The sequence below is a fragment of the Urocitellus parryii genome, chromosome 3 (genome assembly GCF_045843805.1).
Source record: "Urocitellus parryii isolate mUroPar1 chromosome 3, mUroPar1.hap1, whole genome shotgun sequence".
NCBI classification, from domain to species: Eukaryota; Metazoa; Chordata; class Mammalia; order Rodentia; family Sciuridae; genus Urocitellus; species Urocitellus parryii.
In genome coordinates this window covers 192,284,690-192,304,302 of record NC_135533.1, presented here as the reverse complement: position 1 = coordinate 192,304,302, position 19,613 = coordinate 192,284,690, and the positions used below count along the sequence as shown (strand labels likewise).

General features: G+C 36.3%; 1 protein-coding gene across 15 annotated transcripts in view; it reads right to left on the bottom strand.

Annotated features, from left to right (window-relative positions):
• Arpp21 (cAMP regulated phosphoprotein 21) overlaps positions 1-19,613 on the bottom strand; it is a 148,242-nt gene that overhangs the window by 125,588 nt on the left and 3,041 nt on the right. Inside the window, exon 1 of one of the 15 annotated variants that reach the window (XM_026405645.2) lies at positions 18,226-18,264. The exons of the other annotated variants lie outside the window; for them this stretch is intronic. The gene's annotated coding sequence lies outside the window, so the exon portion shown is untranslated. Of the gene's footprint in view, positions 1-18,225; positions 18,265-19,613 lie in introns of those variants that run through there. 15 annotated transcript variants of the gene reach the window in all.

Here is a 19,613-nt window from a genome sequence, read left to right as displayed (position 1 = left end):
CCTGAAGAAAATTTTTTTTAAAAATCATTTAAGTGCAAATATTTAAAATAATTTTGGTCATTTAAAGGTGACATCTTAGGATTTTTTATTAAACTATCTCTTGCATGATACTCAGTCTAAAAGGGGAAAAAAAAAATTCAAGCTACATAACCTGAGAATCCCAGAGAAGGATGCCAGCAAGGCTTGTCAGGGCTAGAACACTGCTCGGGCCCCTGGCAATGCATCTCATGCTCTCCCTATGCCAGCAGATGGTGCAATGTACACCTGTGACACTTGTCACCAAACAGCTCTCTGATGTTTTTATTACAAGAACTTACGTGAATCTTTACGCACCCAGCCGTCATCCTGCATCCACACTCTCCTGACTGAGCTGCTCCTGAACCAGATAGTTCTTTAGGTATAAAGGAGGAAGCTTTGCACCAGGTAGAATCATACCCCAGCCACTTCCACTCTGAAGGTTTCTTTTTTTGGTAAGAAATCCACCTGAAAGCTCTGAAAGCTTGTGCTAGATCACTGATTTAGACCTGGGTGTTAACCAACAAAACCAGATTTAGGAATTACCTCTTCCCTGACAAGTCCCCTAGCTGTCTACGGCCCACTCCCCATGATCTGTTCCTCTGGGTTCATATTGATGCTCCTATTAGGGTACTTCAGCACCTATCACAGAGCCCTGAAATTACTCCAGAGTGAAGCTTTAAGTTCTCCCAGGACAAGGACGATGCTTTGCTTACTTCTGGTGCCAAGGATATGAAGGTGTCTTGGATATAAAAGGAAATTAAGGAATATTCCTAAAATTTAATTTATTCTATGAATGTCTTCTAATCATCTAAATCAGGAAAGGTATATCAATTTTCTAGTAGTATAAATTATTGACCAATTATATTTATAGTTTCATATTCTAAAGTGGTCTTCTTCTTCTTCCTCTTCCCTAAAATAGGTTTTAAAAGTATAAATAAAATAGCCGAAGTGTGAATGCTATGATTACATGAAGATTACAACTTGTGTCAGCAAAACACGTTTTAGGTGTTCACTGACCACCTTATGCCAGAAGTCCCTTTCCGGGGCAAGTGAATATAGTTTAATTAATGACTAATACGTATGATTTCCAAAATAAAGTATTTGTATCACCAGTAAGTGCTTACTGAATGATTAGAAGTAATTCTCGTCTTTCAAGGGTACTGACTGAGTTTTACTCAGGGAAAGAACACAATATTGGGATCCTTGCATTAAGATCACACAGCTGAAGATCAAAAGAACACAGTTCTGCCAGATGGGCTCCTTTCTACAAATCTAAGAGATAAGATAGAATAAATGAAATTATATGTAGATCATTGTGTTTTAAACTTTAGGTGTGACTTGTTAGTAAGTCATGAAATGAAATAATTGGCCATAGCCTCAATGAAATTAATAGAACACAGAAGGGAGCAGAATTCATGTAGTAGCATGAAATCAACTAGCACAGAATAGGTAAGAATTAGAATACATTACCCAAGGTAAGGCTATGTAAAATAGGTGTGTTTATGGGTATGTTTGTTCATGCGCATGTGTGAGTATCCCAGAATTTCACATCAAAGGTATTTCTTAAAATGGACCTTGTATCAGAGAGAAAGTTGCCGGAACAGATCCCATCACATTTTCATATCTGCTTGAAGAAAAGAAATAGAATATACATAACTAATGTCTTGATTACCAAAGTCAGCGAGAGAAAATATGGGCTTCGAAGAGGTTCCCGCTGTGAAATCCAAACATGATCATGAGATTCAAAGATCTTATCATTTAAATATAAGGATTGATGCCTTTGATGAAGATAGAGCATCTTAGTTAAAACAAACAAATGATTATCTTGGACAACAGTGTAAACAAGACCCTAATTCATGAAGCTGCTAATTGCTCTTCCCAGCTGCGGAAGGCTGGCTGGTGCTTCATCTTGCTTCATCTCTCACCACGCATCCTGCGGGAGAACAACATTTGTACACTCGCTCCCGAAATTCAGCATAGCCTATGTCCAGTCACCAGAATCTGGGGCCAAAGAGGGGAGGTTCAGAAAAGAATCTATGTAGAGGGCAGCTACTTCAAGCATCAAGTGCTTCATTTTATAGATATATATTTACCTCTATGGCTGCACTGGAATTAAGCTCATAACTAAATTACTTCTTCACAAGTTTCATGGAGATTTCACCAGAAGAATCTTGGGAGCATGCTTTGTAGCCAAGGGAAAACGAGAGTGTACATTCACCGTTTTCAAAGTGAATCACAAAGTTAGTATCTAGATAATGATAACCACAAATTCCCATAGCTGTTCATATTTAATTCAACTGAAACACAGAAACATAATTCCATGGCTACAAAAATGATAGCTACCATGTTTTCATATATATTTTATGTGCCAAGTGCCAAAAGGAAAGAAGGCTTTATACATAATGTTTTAATTCTCAATGCAACTCATCATTCATGCATATTAAAGAAGGGAAGAAGGAAAGGTGAAAAGGAAGAAAAGAAAAAAAAAGAAAATGAAAATTGAGATCCAGAGAGAGGATCAAGTCCCTGCACAAGGTCAATGGTACTGAAATTCTTCACACACAGTTCTGAAATCCAGTGCTCTGTTCACTGCCTTCAATTTATGCATTTGGAATGTGTTCACCAAGAAGCGAATTTACATAATATCCACTGATAGTCATGGTCACTTATGACAGAAAGACCCCAAACCATATAACTACACCTTTTACCATAAGAGATTATGGTGTCGGCTCTGCCCAGCCAGAAACATGAATTGAAGTTCCTTCAACCATCCCACTGAAAACCAAAAATGTATACTCAATATTTTCTTCTGTAGCAATGTTCTTGAGATCCCTGTTACTATAAAATGGACACATGACCTCTAGTCTAAGGCCAAAACATCACCCTATCTGGGAAAGGACTCTTTCTATGGTTCGTAGTATCTCACCTTGACCACCATGCTGGATTCTTCAAAATTACTTTGAAGACTGAGGCAGACCCTAATTTGGTACAACCTCAACCCACAGCTGTCATTAAGGACTGAGTTGTCTATCTCTGAAACCAACAAGCAAACAAAAAAAGATGTTTCTGTGGGAACATCACCGGAGTCCAATAAGTGAAGAAGCTATTTTTGCCTTGGAACTAAAAAAAAAAGAAAAAGAAAAAGAAAAAGAAAGAAAGAAAGAAAAGAAAAGAAAACCCTCTACTTTTAAGATTTAGATTGCACCCTATCAGGTTCACAAGGTGAAGCAGAGAAAGGATAGGATAAGGAGACAGGTGCTTCTCCACATTTTCCAGCCCCGACCTTCTCTGCTCAATGAGGGTGGCTGGATGACAGACTCACAGGTCAGCAACAGCGTTCTATGACCAGCTTCCTGTAGGACAAGCTTCATTTTTAACCAGGGTGTGCTCAGCTCTGACTGATAGGAGAGCAGCTTCTGGGTTCTCTAAGATGCAAGCATATGCAAGACAGAAAATGCCACACAGTAGGGCTGGCCGACACATATGCCTCCAAAAGAGTGCATGTGCTTCCAGTACTACCAGGCATTTCCCTCGGCCCTTGGCTGCAGCTCTACCCACATGTGTGCCCAAACTGGCAGATCCAGTAGCATCCTATGTGATTCCAACACTAGAATTTGAAAGTGCATTGCCCCACGGGTACAATAAGGTCAGCTCTGCACAAGAATCTAAGAATTGTCTCAGGGCTGGTGGGTTATGTGCAATGGTAACAAAGATATCAGTCTGCTGTGATAGGAAACAGGACAGACTAAACAAAAAACAGAGAAAGGGTTGTGTTAGTGGTTAACTCTCAAGCTGGACATCGGGGTTTGAAGTCTGAGTCCACCACTATTTGTGAACAAGTTGTGAAATGTCTCTGTCTCTCAGTTTCCTCATCTGTAAATAGAAATAATGAATCCCTATCTCACCGAAAACTGAGAGAATTAGACACTCTAATATACATAAACACTCAGAGAGTACTTCCCGCATAGTTAGGATTATAGATACATTCGTTTTTAACTATCTTTCACAGAGAAAAGCAAATGCATCCATTCAGCAGATGTTTGTCAATATTACCTAATGAAAGCTCTGGCTAGAATTAAAATGCTGGCACATCTGGAAACCCTGACCTTCCAGACACTTCTTAAAAAGTCATAACTACTTCAGAACAGTCTGGGTCCCCTTTGCAGGCCCTGAGGCTGCCATCACAGGGCTAGGAAAGCTGTGGAGGCTGGCAGTCTCTGCAGGCTTGAGCATTTATGGGACAGGTGTCTGAGTGACAGTTCCAGGGTTGTCAGTTTTTCACAGCTAGCCTCAATGAAAAACAGCAAATCATCCTCTGAAAATCATTTTGAAAGCAACAAAGATTGCAAAGAAGAGTTCCAAGAAAGATAACAAATGAAGAAATAGGGAAGAGGGGCCTGGGATGACGTATGGGAATGCTATGTTGGGCAGACTTTTCTAACTTCCAAAATTTATTTATATGGGCTCATAGAGATCATAGTTTTTTTTTTCTTTTGCTTGAATTAAGACTTTTTTATTCATTTTTATAAGTGGATATTTTAATGCCACATCATGGTGCCAAAACAGCTACCTGGTAAAAATAAAAGGTGTTATAATTCAGTTTTTTTTTTAATTAAAATTTTTGTCCCATGGTAAATTTGACTTGTTGGAAGGTCTGTACAATTCCATGAATTTTAACGCCTGTATAAGTCTGGGTAGCCGTCACCACAACCAGGCTGCAGCACAGTTCTGTCACCCCAAAACAGCCTCCTGCCATCAATCTACAGTCATACACTTCCCTTTGTCATATCCCCTGGAAATCACTGATTTGTTCTTTATTACCAGTCAGTTTTATCATTTTGAGAGGCTACACAAGTGGGATTATGCAGACTATAACTTTTTTTTTTAGATTGGCTATTTTCACTCAGCCTATTATCCTTGATATCCATTTAAACTGTTGCAAGGATGAGTAGCTCATTTCTTTTTTATTGCTGAGTCATATTCCACTGTAGGAATGTACCACAGTTTATTCATTCACCTTTCCAAATATTTTGGTTGTTTCTAGTTCAGATCACTTATGAATAAATAAAGTTGTTATAAATTTTTGTCTACAGATATTTGTGTTTACACTTTTAAACTTCACTGATCATCGTCGTTTTTGGGTTTTTTTTTTTTTTGGTACCAGGGATTGAATTTGGGGGCACTAAACCACTGAGCCATATCCCCAGCCCTATTTTGTATTTTATTTTAGAGAAATGGTCTTACTGAGTTGCTTAGCACCTCGATTTTGTTGAGGCTGGCTTTGAACTCTCAATCCTCCAGCCTCAGTCTCCCAAGCAGCCAGGATTATAGGCGTGTACCACTGCCCAGCTCTGATTTTTTAAAGCAATTATTGACCCTTAGAAGATACAATTTTGTGTATTAGGGATGATTATTCTATTTCCACACCATAGATTCTCAGTACATGACTTCAAGGAAAAAAATTGCATTGTCCTCGAATTGCCTGAAACAGAGGCTCCTAACAGACTGTGTAGTAGAATCTGTAATCCTCATTTCTTTTTGTTAAGATGCTATGCTTGAGACACGATTTCAAATGAAAGTAAGTTAAAAATTATTTTGACGTTAGTTTATGTTGAAAATTTTACAGTATCCCTTTAATATTTCAGATTATGAAACATCCATTATGCAAATTCTAGATTCTGACAAGAAAGTTTTCATTTTAAATCAGTGGGTTTTAAATTGTGGTCCACGAACCAGCAGCAGGAGTCTCACCAGAAACTTGTTAGAAATGCACACATGTGAGTCCCATCTTGCATCTGTTGAGCCAGAAAATTCTGTATTTTAAGAAATACTCCATGTGATTGCAATGCCTGAGCAGTTTAAGGACCACTACTTCAAGGATGAACCCTCTTGTGTAATACAGAAGAAAAGAGTGCCACAGTAGGAGGGTTCGCCTTGAGATAGCAGGAGAACATTCACACTCGTTTTCTTTCTGTGATAGGCCCAGCTTATAGAATAGAATGGTTCATTTGTGTTGAAATAGGCCCCCTGGATCACCAATTGGCATTTATAAGGTAGACTGTATAGTTCACTTGGTCGCTGGGGCCATAGGAGCTGAATGTACAGAAGTCTCTGAGTCTTGATTCAAAACAATAAATTACTTATCTGTTTCTATCTTCCCATGTTACCTATGCTGATGAATTGAAATCAGGAAGACATTTAGGTTTCCTCTCTTCATGGACCCTGTCCTGTGACCCCGTCCTTAACAGAAAACTGTCCAGGAGGTAAAATAAAAGAATTTCAATGGAAAAGGAAGTAGAATACCAATTAGCCTGGATCACACCATCACTGATCTCATAATGACAGGGGATTCTGCTTTTTATAATATGAGATACAAAATTCATATAGAACAGGAAAATATACTTATTAATTTATGTATCAGGTTTATGTATCTATTTATGTATATAAATGCATATGTCAATATATGAACACATATATTTATCAAGGAGTATGCATATTTATTTTCTGCTGTTCTGTTCTCACATTAGAGAAAAGTTTCTCAGCAATAAAATTAATGCTAATTTTCAGGTTCTGGGTCAAGGCTTATCCAGGTAAAGCTAGCCAATGCACATGATAAATTAGGTGAAGATATTTGGGGGAATGTGTTTCCTTGCATCATATCAAATATATTAATATAAAATAAATGTTATATTTACATGATTTTCCATATCTTCAAAGTAACTATGTAGGTAAACAAATAAGATTATTTTGGTTAGTAGTTTTCTTCAAGTTATGAAATAAACCTGACATCTGATTAGTGGAAATTAAATATTGTCTTTAAATTTCTTTGTTCAAATATTTTAACAAAGTCCCTACCTTTGACAAATACTTAGTAAACAGGTTTATTGCACCTACTACGCTTAACTTTTATTTCAGGATAGTGCTGAAACTTCTGTTAACCTCACCACTTCCTTTGACTGAGAAACTGACTCTTTGAGGGTAGCAAAAAAAAAAAAAAAAGATCCCTTTGATCCTGTACATCTGCCAAAAGCAACGGTCACCCTCTGCCAAACAAACACAGAAAGCTCAGGCAGAGGAGTATGCATGAGTTCCAGGTGTTTGGGGTTTTCTTGGTAGAACACAAATAGAGGACAAAATGGTGAAAGTGCACACTGGCTAATTCTAACTAAAGTTTCCTAGATGATTTCAGGATAAAGGTTATCAGTTAACAGGAATACTGTCATATTCAATATCAGTAAACTGCATATGCATGATTTGATAGATGAACTGAAAGTAAGTTCATCTACCTGGTAATAATTCTTCCCTACAGGACAGAAGACAGATTCTAGATGAATAGTGCAGCACTTTCCTTCAAATTGACAGAGGAATAGCTTAGAATACAAATTCGAAGAGAAGGTAATATACCTTAAGTATAAAGAATGATGGAGCTCAATGGTAGAGCATTTACTTAGCATGTGAGAGAGGCCCTGGGTTTGATTCCCAGCACTGGGGGAGAAAAAAATGCAAAAAAGAAAAAAATTAATGAACCCCCCTCCTCCAAAAAAAAAAAAAAAAATCTCGAAAACCCAAACCTTACTCACTTATCACTGTGAATCTTTGTTTATAAGTGTGAACCATTCAATTGCTTAAACCAGCAGTATTGCTTTGCATTAAATTGGGTGATGAGGGCAGCTATTGATGTAAATGCACTAGAGTCTTTTTTCTTATTCTTTTACTAAATTATGTAATACATGTTTCTAAGTCCTCAGAAAAATAAAGCAGTATCTACCTATGCCTCAAATTTATTTTCATTTTCAATTACCCATGGTCCTTACGGCCTTCAAGCATTTTCAAAACAAACAGTGATATTTAATTTCGTTACATGTATCCCTTCATGCTTCAAGTTCCCCCCTCTTTTTTTTTTTGTGGGGCTAGAGGTGGAACCCAAGGGTCTTGCACAAGCTAGCCAAGTGCTCTACTACTTAGCTATGCCCCAGCTGAGTTTCCAAGTTTTAATGGGTAATTAGTTCATGTAGGGAAGCAGAAAGGAGCTAGCATTTCTACTATGTTGTCACAAGTATTTTACAGATGAGAACTTATTTAAAAAAAAAAAACAACTTTTTTTTTTTTTTAAAGTTAACTTGGCCAGGTAAAAGGCAGAGATAGAATTCAAACTTAGATCACCTTGACTTCAATCCAATCCCTTTCCAGGATGGCAAGTGAAAGTGTGTCAGGACAGATGAGATCAGGAACTGTTAACATAAGGCACCTGGCCTGGCACAAATGCAGCCATAGTGCAGTCTGTGACGCATGCAGACTAATTTCCACCCACTTTGCACCCATTTCAAAAATTAATTACCTTTTCTGTCTTGGCCTCACTACTAAATCACCTTCCCCTACCCTCTGATTCTCCATTCCTGATCTCCAGATTAGATCATTTAATTGTTTGTGTTCTTTATGGCAATTGCATATTCCAGAATAATTCTTATTACAAAGAAAAAACTTTAAAATATATATATATATTTTAAATATACAAATAATGTATATATATATATATATATATATACATTTTTCTTTTTTCCTTAGACAAATATGCCACAACAGAGATATTGCCACTACTGTGACCACAACCAAAATGTCCTAATGCAGAGCAGTTAGGACATCCTTTAGGTACACAAGGTTTCTCCCACACGGGAAGCAGTTAATGAATATCAGCTAGCATTTGCAGTGCAAAATAATAAAACAAATTATTTCTTGAAAATAACAACTCCATAAGTAGCATCTGATCACAAATGAGCCAAAGGTAAATTCAGAATGAACAGAAGAATACTGATGTTTATTTATCCCTCTCCCTGTGGTTTTAGTAAAGGATAGGGACAGGGCTACAGAAATCTGGGATCTCTATGTTGATAAGAATTTTTGCCTGAAGAAACAAGGTTAATTCAGAGAGCAGAGGTAGCAAGCCAAGTGAAGTAATTCCCACAGAGCAGAACAAATGGTACTAATGACCTAATCAATACAGAAATAAGTACAGATTTCCACGACAAATGGCCACAGGTAGCTCTCCTAACAAGTTCAGAAAAACATCACATTCCTTTCATTTAGATCTTCCTTACTATTATTGATGTACTTCATCAAGAATACCTAAATGCTGGCTTTCTGTCAATTCAATATATTAAATAAGTTCACCAAGACTTGGAGTGAAATATATTAGCCCCTTCAAGCTCGCAGGTCTGGGTCTGTCTCAATGCTGTAAATTCCTTGGCTCACAGAAGAAACCATTTGATCCTTGCTCAGGCCCAAGGATCTAATCAATAAATGATGAAACAAGTGATATCTTCTCATCTTTTCTTAAAACATCAAAACATCTATTTTCACAGGCAGGTCAAAACAATGAGGTAATGTTTTCTAGTGATTTCAAGAAAATTGATTTTAGAGTTCTCTTCATAGATCTGTCTTGTGACTCTCTGATTATACAAATGGCTATCTGCTGGATATAGTCATCGGTTTTCTCTGCAGGGGGAACAAGTCACCAATCTACCATGTTTTGTTTGAAATTGTTTCTGGGTCTTAGATAACAGTCCCCAATTGCTCCTGGGTGGGTGCTAAGACTCAACTCTTTTTGTTATTACTAGACACATCTTAGAAGGAGGCCTCCTTAATCAGCATCAGAGCCTTTCTTACCGTGGATGAGTCACATTAACAGATTATGAAATGCTGAGTGGAATTCTGTATACACAGAGAATTCTGAATCATCCATGCCCAAATCTCTTTCTCAAGTCCTTACTACGCCATGTGGCTTATAAAAGGTCCCACCCTGCTATACACACAAAGAGCATCTCCAGAAAGGATGGCCCGGGGTCCCTGAGCTCACAGATGGGCTTGCCCCCACTGAATTACTGGCTGTCATGTAAGCACTTATCATGTGAGGTGTGGTTATGCTGAGGATGGTCTCCAGTTACTCATGAACAAAATACCAAAGACAACTCCCACCTCCTGAAATCACTTCCTGCGGAAGGACTTTATGTATGTGAGGATGACAGAATCAAACCGAAATGGCAATAAGGGCAAAACCAGCAAAACTATGAGCACCGGAAAAAAAAATGATAAAAAATTAATACTGAGCGTTGGGTCAAGCACTTTATAATTAGTTATAACAACAAACTCATTTTATAAATGAGGCCTCTGATGCTCAGAAGGCTTAAGACAGGTACTGGTAAGTTGCAAACTGGATCTCAGCCCAGGCCTGGGAACTAGTATACTTTAAAAACAAACAAACAACAACAAAAAAACTATTCTTGATAAGAGCAACTTCTAAACATTTTGCTCTTATTATTGTAGCATTAGTCCTTATTTTCAAGGCTAAAGGGAAAAAAAGCATAATAAAAATTCATGGACAATACAATAACAAACAGAATCACAACAGGGATAAACTGGAAGAGACCTCAAAAATCATCTGCTTGCTTTACAGGTAACTTCTAAAAGTAGGTTCTTTCACTGTACAAAATTTTAGCAAGTTGTCAGGTCATGAACCAGGTTAGGGTAATGAATCCAGATATTTCTCTATCTTCAAATACCCAAATCTTTTCTCTTTTCTAATAGAAAGAACTGCAGCACTTCAAAAAAAAAAAAAAGTCATCCTTCAGGTGACCTACACATCAAATGTTTTACTCCTCTGTGGTTTTCCTACAGAACCACTTATAATTCTGTTTCCCTTTAATCACATGCACTATTTTTTAAAGACTTTTCTGGAAAAAATTTCCAGTTTCCTTTTTTCAAACACACAATATAGAAATTCACAAATTTATAATCCCAACACAATTAAAATCGATTGTAGCCCTAGCAAGTAACACAGTAAACATATGATTCTGTGGGATCAACAAAGGAGAATATGAATGGGACATCATAATCCCAGGTACATAATTTTAGCTGACCTTATCTTTCTCATTATAGATGCACCTAACTAATGGTTTTAGTTTGTGGCCTACTGCTATCAATCCAATTTCCCCCACAAAACTTACCAGTGCTGCTTACTCTTTATGCTTATTTTCAGGGCAAAATATGTTTCTACCCTCAGAGTATATACTCTGTTGATTTTCCTAATTAACTTCATTGGTTAAAAAAAAAAATTTTTCTAACTTGTCAAAACTAATTCATATTGCTTTACTGTCTGGAAAATCATCTGTCAATCATTTTGGATTTTCCTTAGACTCTCAATCATTCGATCCATTGTTCAAAACATTTAAAATGCCTTCACTTTCCCCAGATGTTGTGGACATCTTATATAGCAAGGTTTCTCAAATATTTGGCACAAGATCCAACACACAAGAAAGTTTCCATACATATTTGAAAAATTAAGAATGAATTAATTAAAAAAAACAATAAATATCTGGAGCAAGGATAAGTCTGGATGACTATCACACAAAAACTTGGCTGACCTTGCAATTTAGTTTTTATGGACATTCCTTTTCTCTGATCCAGTGTGTCCCGAATATATTCTGCTGGGTGTCCTAATCAGAACGCCTGCTGTACTTTTCTATATATTCCTAAAGTCTGTCATTCCCATAGAATGTGCTCCTCATCTCTCTAAAATAAGATTCCAGATTTGGGTTTTCTTTAGGAAGTGGATGATTGAGTGAAAGATCATTCAGTCAGTACACTTACTTAGAGTTTCTTAAAATGTAGGAAATTAAGGAAGCAAACTCTTTTTTTTTGTTTGTTTATTTGGTACCAGGGTGTGAACACAGGGTTTGAACACACTTAACTATTGAGCCACATCCCCAGCCTTTTTTTGTATTTTATTTAGAGACAGGGACTAGCTGAGTTGCTTAGGGCCTTGCTAAGTTGCTGAGGCTGGCTTTGAACTCAAGATCCTCTTGTCTCTGCCTCTGGAGCTGCTAGGTATTTCACATTTACTCAGCTGCATCCCTTCCTTTCCAACAAGATTATTTTCAAAAATATCATTTTTACAGATATATATATATATATATATATATATATATATATATATATATCCAGTTCTTAATGAGACCTTGTGTCTATTATGTGGTTTGCCACTTAAGTCAGATTAATCCTAACATCTTTCCCATGTAGCAGAAAAAGAAGGGCTACTCTCCTATCATTTGGTGAAAGCTGTTCCAATACAGAAAGGAGTCTGGAACCCCTGATTTACTAGTATTGTCTTCCTGCTTTCCCCCACACCCTGCCTTCTAATTCAGCACTGCCTACTTGCCCAGTCCCTGAGAGGAGTGAAGTCTTTCCAGACATGCTGGATCTCTTTCACCAGATCGAATCCCTCCAGAAGTACATATCCAGTGAGGATGAGAAGCCTCCAGCTCTGCGTGCCAACAATGTGAAAATTTCTTGTGAACTTACCTTTGCCTTATCCTGTCTTCGAAGACAGCAACAACTTTTGAGTATTAATTGTAATTTCTCTCCACATGGATAGAAAAGTGACATATGTATTCTGCTTAAGCATACTAAAATTTAAGAGGCCTCATTATTTCCATAGACCTCCTCTTCATCTCCTGAGATCTGAAGAAGAAACTTCTTTGTAGGAGGCAAAATAATCTCTTGTGCAGTAACAGTGCTATGGATAAGGACATCTCTTTGTTCTTTTAGAAAGATGAATGTCAAATCTACTTAAGCTGAAATTTCAGGGAGAAATACAATTAAAACTTCACTTAGAGCATTTAAATACTGAATATTAGATGCCATCAAGAGTATAAAGGTCAATTTTTAATTCAATGAACGTTGATGAAATGTCTGGTATGTGGAAGCATATACTAGCCCAGGAGTGCTAAGGACAATGGGAAAATATATTGGGGAATGGGCTTTTGGGACATGTATACTATGTTGATACTAGCTCTCCCTGTCTCCTCCTCTCTGGACGTGTGCATTTTTAAAAATGTGTTTCCCAGCAAATGTTTTGATAGCAAAGAAACATAAATGTATTCTCAGACATCTGAGAAGGTTCATGGGCTAACTTTCTGATTTGTATGAGCCCCCAAAGAATGGCTGACATCCAAATTATAAGAGAAAATGAAATGCAGGTATCTGATGCTTTTAGTGGTTCGTCTGACTGACCTTCTCCTGGGCTGAATACTGCTTGTAGGTCTCCATTTCCTGATTGATAGGGAAGGCAAGTGTTTAAACCTCAATTATGAGAGAAGTCTCTTCCCTCCTCCGGCCATATTCACACAGGCACAGTGCTGACTCATTAAGCAAAATTATATGCAGATACTCTAGGATTAGAGGCCAAATCAGCTGCTCTGTCCAAACAGCTCACCCAGTTCTCAGAGACAAGAACCAAAGCCTTCTGTGGAAGTGACAGGGAGCCCCTCTGCAAGCCCACAGCTCCCTTTGCTTTGTCAAACAGTAGAAATTATTTCCACCTCGAAAGCCACCCTGAACATGCTAGTGACTTCCACTGAATAGGGCAGGATTCAAGGTTATTCCTCTGTGAAGCCTTTACAAATGCTTCACTTAAAGATTTGGTTGTTTAGCTTCCCCATTTAGATGCTGGAAATTATACACATAAAATGTTCTGGAAAAATAATAGCTGTATGTTCACTTTTAGACAACTCTGAGTTGGCCATTTCTTTTCCCCTTATAAACTAATGGAAAGATAAGGACCTTATTAGACATCATGATCTCTATATAATAAACACCTCTGAGATTATTTACTGCTTTGGCCTTTGATTTTCCATAGGCCAGGAAAGAATCAATCTAGTCATCAACTTTAACTATCAGATTTTTTTTTATAGGGTAGCAATGGGATAGAGCTGTACTTTAAATTACTAGAAAAAAAAGTTTCTTAAAGGGAACTATATCTCATTTATGTAACAAAATTAAGTCTCTTTCTAAAGCTTTTTATGAAAGAATCATGGTTTCTTTTTGCAATAATACCCATATGTCAGGTGCTTTTGTTTTGCTTTGATCCTGCAAGGTAGATCTCATTCCCATTTTACATATGAGAAGATTGAAACAATGAGGAATTAACTAAATTGCTATTCTTGGAAGTAGTAAGTTGCTTAGATTGGATATTGGACTGATGCTATTACACAATTTTCCCCGAAGAAACTATGAAGTATAGAGGCTTCAAGTCTTGGCCTCTGAGGTCACACTATTAGTTATTTATATGGACCCAGAGGGCAGACACCAGGACCAAATACCAACTCAGGTGATGGAGTTCATGTTTATGTAGGTAGGTGTGGAGAGAAGTGAGATTTGGACGCACCACATTTTTTCCTCTAGACCTTTTATTTTAATACAAATTTTGAGTATTTCTCCAACACTGCAGAATCTCGTGGAGACCTAGGCACCACCATGATAATGACTTTCTTGGTTTCACACAGAGGTTGGCTGCTCACTCTTGAATGAGCTTCCAGCAGATCTTTGGGATACAACCTCTCTATTAGGGTTTTGTTTGGTTTGGTTTTTGGTGGTGTTGGGGATCAAACCCAGGATCTTCCGCATACTAGGCAAGTGCTCTACCCAATGAGCTATATCCCCAGTCCTCTCCTTTAGTTTTAACCTGAATTTCAACTTAAAACTGAATTCAAAACATTTGTCTACAGTTTCCAACATCGTATCTGACAAACAACAGTTTGCAATCATTTGTGAAATAAAATAAACCCCTCTTGGAAGAGTGTTTACATAATTTTCTTAGATGATGTATGAGATTTTTATAACATATAAACTCTGTCAAATTAACTATGTATATTTCTCCACTTCTTGGTGTTTAATAAAATTACTAAAATAGAAATCATCTATAGTTATGAATAAAGAGATTGCTTGCAATAATAATTTAAAATTAAGGCATTCAATTGTTAGAGGGCTAAAAAACAGGGGTAAACCAGGGCAAAGCAGGTTGCTGTAGCTTGTACATGCAACATGATAACATGTTGTATTTTCTTTTATCTTTCCAGATGTCTGTGGGTGATTATGCAAAAATTGGAAAAAGATTCTAATCTTCCCAAAGAAAATTCATTATGACCAAAGTTAAATTGGCACAGAAATGAATAAAATGAAGAATCATTAATGCCAACTAGTTGTTTGCAGTGGAATATATGAATTTAGTACAACACTAGTTGTTTGGTATTTTCCTAAAATTCTTCTAACATCAGCTTCTTTAAGTAAATTAAAAAAAATAAAATATGAAAACATAAGATAATTGAATGTAAGAGTGTTAGCTCATTTGTTCCTGTAGGCCAGGTAAAAGAAGCAGGATCATAGATATGACTGCAGAATCCTGATAATTCCTTAATTTGGCAGAATATAATAGCAATTTCAATACAACTATGTGCTACACTGGCTTAAGGAGTCATGATTTGACTATAAACTGAAGTCTCCTTTCTCTAAAATAAATAAATAAATAAATAAATAAATTTCCATTTTTCAACAGAGAACATTTTAAAAAGCTTCTTCTAAAGAAGCCATGAGCAGTTAAAGCTTGCAAATGGTGCAGAAATCATGATCTGTCACATACTCATATGGAATCTACTGGGTTTTTTGTCCAACAGCTTTTTAAAAATATTTATTTATTTAGTTAGTTAGTTTTAGGTGGACACGATATCTTTATTTTATATTTATGTGGTGCTGAGAATCAACCCCAGTGCCTCATGCATTCTAGGCGAGCACTCTACCACTGAGCCAGAACCCCAACCCCTATCCAACAGTTTTTTAATGATTAAATTCAATTCAATGCCAGCACCACAGGGATTCCACCAAAGTTATGTATATATTAACAAGCAAAATGCTAAGAGAAAATATACCAATATAGAATATTTTCATAAAATAAACATTATAACTTCATATGAGAATTTTTATCTTATGGTTTTAGAAACATAAAAAGCTAAAAAATATTAATTTGATAGCTTTTTATTTTGCCAATAAAAGGTAAACAGGAAAAGTAGTGGGGTTTCAGTGACTTAACCTGCCCCTCCTCCACCTCCTGCTGACCAGTGACCTGATTTTTCCTAGATCTATGTTAACAAGGTGGAGATCATCTGAATGCATCTTGAGATAGTGAATGCAAATAAAAATATTGGATGAATAGATGATCCCTAGGCTCTTTGATTTATATATCAAGGGCTATTTTATTTGGACATGGGAACATACAACTTTTAGGAATTGATGTTTAGTTTTTTCTTTAAAGACATTGAAATATCATACCTCAGTTATTTATGTTGATTTTTAATTTCAGCTAGATCAAAATATGTCAACATGAATTAATTTTTTCCCTTTAACATCTGATTCGATGGACTGCCATGTCTTGAAGTCAGTGTATCTGGGCAATTAGAAGGAAATCTACCTAGTATTCCTTTGGGTTCTGTTTTTCAAGAGATGATTCTTGTTCTTATCTCAGGTATTTAGTATGTAATAAAGAAGCAACCAACGATAAACAAAAGTAAGAATTAAGAATTCTAACACTGAATTTGGTGATGTCGCCACTTTTTCTTTTTTGAGGCCCCTATCACAACGAATTAGAGAGAGATGATGGGGCTTACCTAGGTAGATAAGCTCTGTAAGTCTCAATGAAAAAGCTGCAGGAAAAAAGATGATCTATTACACAACGCGAATCTGCATAGAAACCTGTCCCCACAATATGCCAATTTAACTTCTATAAAATTTGCCAAAATACTTGAAATATGGAGTGATGCAATTGCTGGACTATTAAAAATCTTCGATTCTGTCTCTAAACTAAAACCAAATTTTGTTTGCAATTATCTTAAAAACCAAGATTATTATTTACGGAAGTGATTACATTAACAAAATCATAATATTTTGTGTGTTAACCACAATGAATTTCTAAATTTGGGAATGTGGTAAAAGATCTGTTTTGGAAAAAAAAAATATGAATACGCCTTTTCCCCCTCTACCTGGAGAATATGAAATGATTTTCTGTTGCTAGATAAGAGGAACAACTGTGAAGTTTTTAAATGCCATCTGCGTCTATGACTGAGGAATAATTATGAATATATGCCTTCAGTGAGACTATTTTGAACTAATTCTTCAGCATTTTAATAAGTCACAATTGCAATTTTATCGTAATTTTGATTATAAAACTCATAAAAATCTTATAAACCTGTCGCATTGTCATGTATATCAAGTGGGGTTATAAAAACTGTCAGAAACTTCCTGTTTCCGAGGAAAAGTGTGTAGAAGAATTTAAAATATTGATCTATTATGACCACAGACAATGATTAACATTCTCTCCACCTGGCAATAATAGAATCTATGCTATTAGAAAATATTAGAATCTATGCTATAGAAAAGAAGGAACCTTAGGATGCTAAGGATTCAAATTGAAAGCAATCAGCTAGTTTGGTGTATTCAAGACACCCCCCCCTTTTTTTTCAATATCCCTTCTATTGTCCCAATGTAATTATTTCTATTCATTTTTTGTTTGTTTGTTTTGCCTGTATAGCTTTTCTCCTAGGCACAAATATGTCCCAGTAATTTTAGAAAGAGGTGCATTCAAAATGCTACATGGGCATTTTTATGGCTTAAGAAAATATCTCCAGACCACAGAGGATTTTGAGACCACAAGATAGCAATTCTGCTAATATTAAAAATTACTGAATGAAAGTGATACTCTGTCTCAAGTACTTTATTCTTTATCAAGCTTAATGTGTATAAAATTGCAATCCTTAAGAGCCCTTACCTAATGCTCATAGGAATGAAATGGCTGTGATGTAAAGACAAATATTAAATACTTCAATATCAAAGGCCAAGATTTCTTCAATATGAGCCAAATTAATCTAAATTATAATGCTGAGGCACTGAAATAAATTGTTTGAACTTAGCATAAACAAGTCTTAAAAGACCTAATACTCAGAAGCAAAGAATCCCTGAGCAACAAATTCAGTTGCAGGTATGTCTTGTTAACATTTATTTTTACCTTTAATGGTCCTCCAGCATTTACTTATATCACTGTTTACAACTCATTTTTCATATTTAAGGTGAAATGATAGATTGAAAAAAGAAAGCGAAGAAATGCAGAGGTTCTGGAACTACAGATTTCTTAAAAAAAATAAAGATCCTTTGTCTTAAGAGAGGAAGTGTGGGTTTTATATGTATCATCACTGACTTAAGTATGTTAGGAACTTCCCATGTGATATACTGCATTTATATGGAAGCCAATTCTTTTTGTGATTAGAGATTCACGAATTCTTAAGCACGCTACCACCGTGTGGTACCAGTTAGAAAGATGCCAGTACTTACCATCTGAAGAAATGGCTTTCAGAGTCGACATCACTTTGGAGCCCCACACACATTCTTTCCTAACCTTGTCACAAAGCAGATCTGAATTATACTGACTTCTACCCAAGCAGCTCATTTGCAGTTTCCGACCTCATAGACTTCAAACTGTCTCCTTGTCCTAAGGAATTCTCACTCATATTCATGCCTGGCTATGTTGTGTGTTGTGTCTTCAGTGGCTGACTCATTCCACGCTTTGCTCATGTAGCTTATCATTATCTTGTCCACAGACAAAATGCACATGGAATTCAAATAAGGTTGCCCACTGACTTGAGAAGCTTAAAAAAGGTATCAGCACTATGATCCAAACGGCATGACCACAAAGGAAAAGAGGACGACCAGTGTGGACTGTCTGTCCACCCCCCAGAAGGACTAAGTTGGAAAAGCAAACAAAAAAAACAAACAAAATCACAATATCCCCTTAGTGGATTATTTGGGGGGTGATTTTCACACACACACACACACACACAAAAAAAAAATGGCAAAAATTAAGAACAACTTTGTACATCATTCTAATAGCTTCATTAATAAATAATTATATGACTTACTTCCCCATTTAATATAAACTGCTTAAATTCTCTCATGCTTATTAATTTTGAAACTACTTAAGCATCTTGTCTAATTAGCTTCAGAACAAAGAAATAAACTGATAATGACATGGTGTTAGTATGAAAAGGAACAACGAAGACCTTTCTGATTAAACATTCTCACTTTCTACCTGAAGAAAGGTGTTTTGTGTATAGGCAAACTCTGCAGACAGGTGGCTTCTTGTATCTCACATATTACAATGTTAAGATATTTTCCCCCTCATTATGACATTCCAAAAGTTACCAGTGCTGCCTCTGCTATCTACATTTAAAAAAATAGTTAGCCTTTAGAAAGATAATCCTTGGTGTTTATCTCCAAGTTGAAGACACAAAACAAGCAAAATATTCTATCAAGTTCAAACAAAACTTCCTATTTCATTTAGTTGCCATGATTCTAGACAAGACATCAAGTTCATAAAAGAAAAACAGTTCACAAGGCAGAGCTTCAGGTTATCACTGTACCTTAAAAGATGTTAGTTATTTTATTCCCAGAATGTTCTATTAGCTCCAAGGCATCCACTGGAACAATATTTTAGGAATTTGAGATTATTTCTCTACTTTTTCTATCCAAGATTCTGACACTTGTATTAAAACTAGTAGGAATGCAGGAACTCTTTCATTAGATCTCCTTCAAGTTTTAAGGAACTCAAATTATTGAGTCTTCTTTCTAAGAACTAGTAAAAAGGATTATGAAAATATCAAACTATTCATGTCTAGTTTTCTCACTAATACCAATTGATTTCCATTAATACAATATTAGGACCT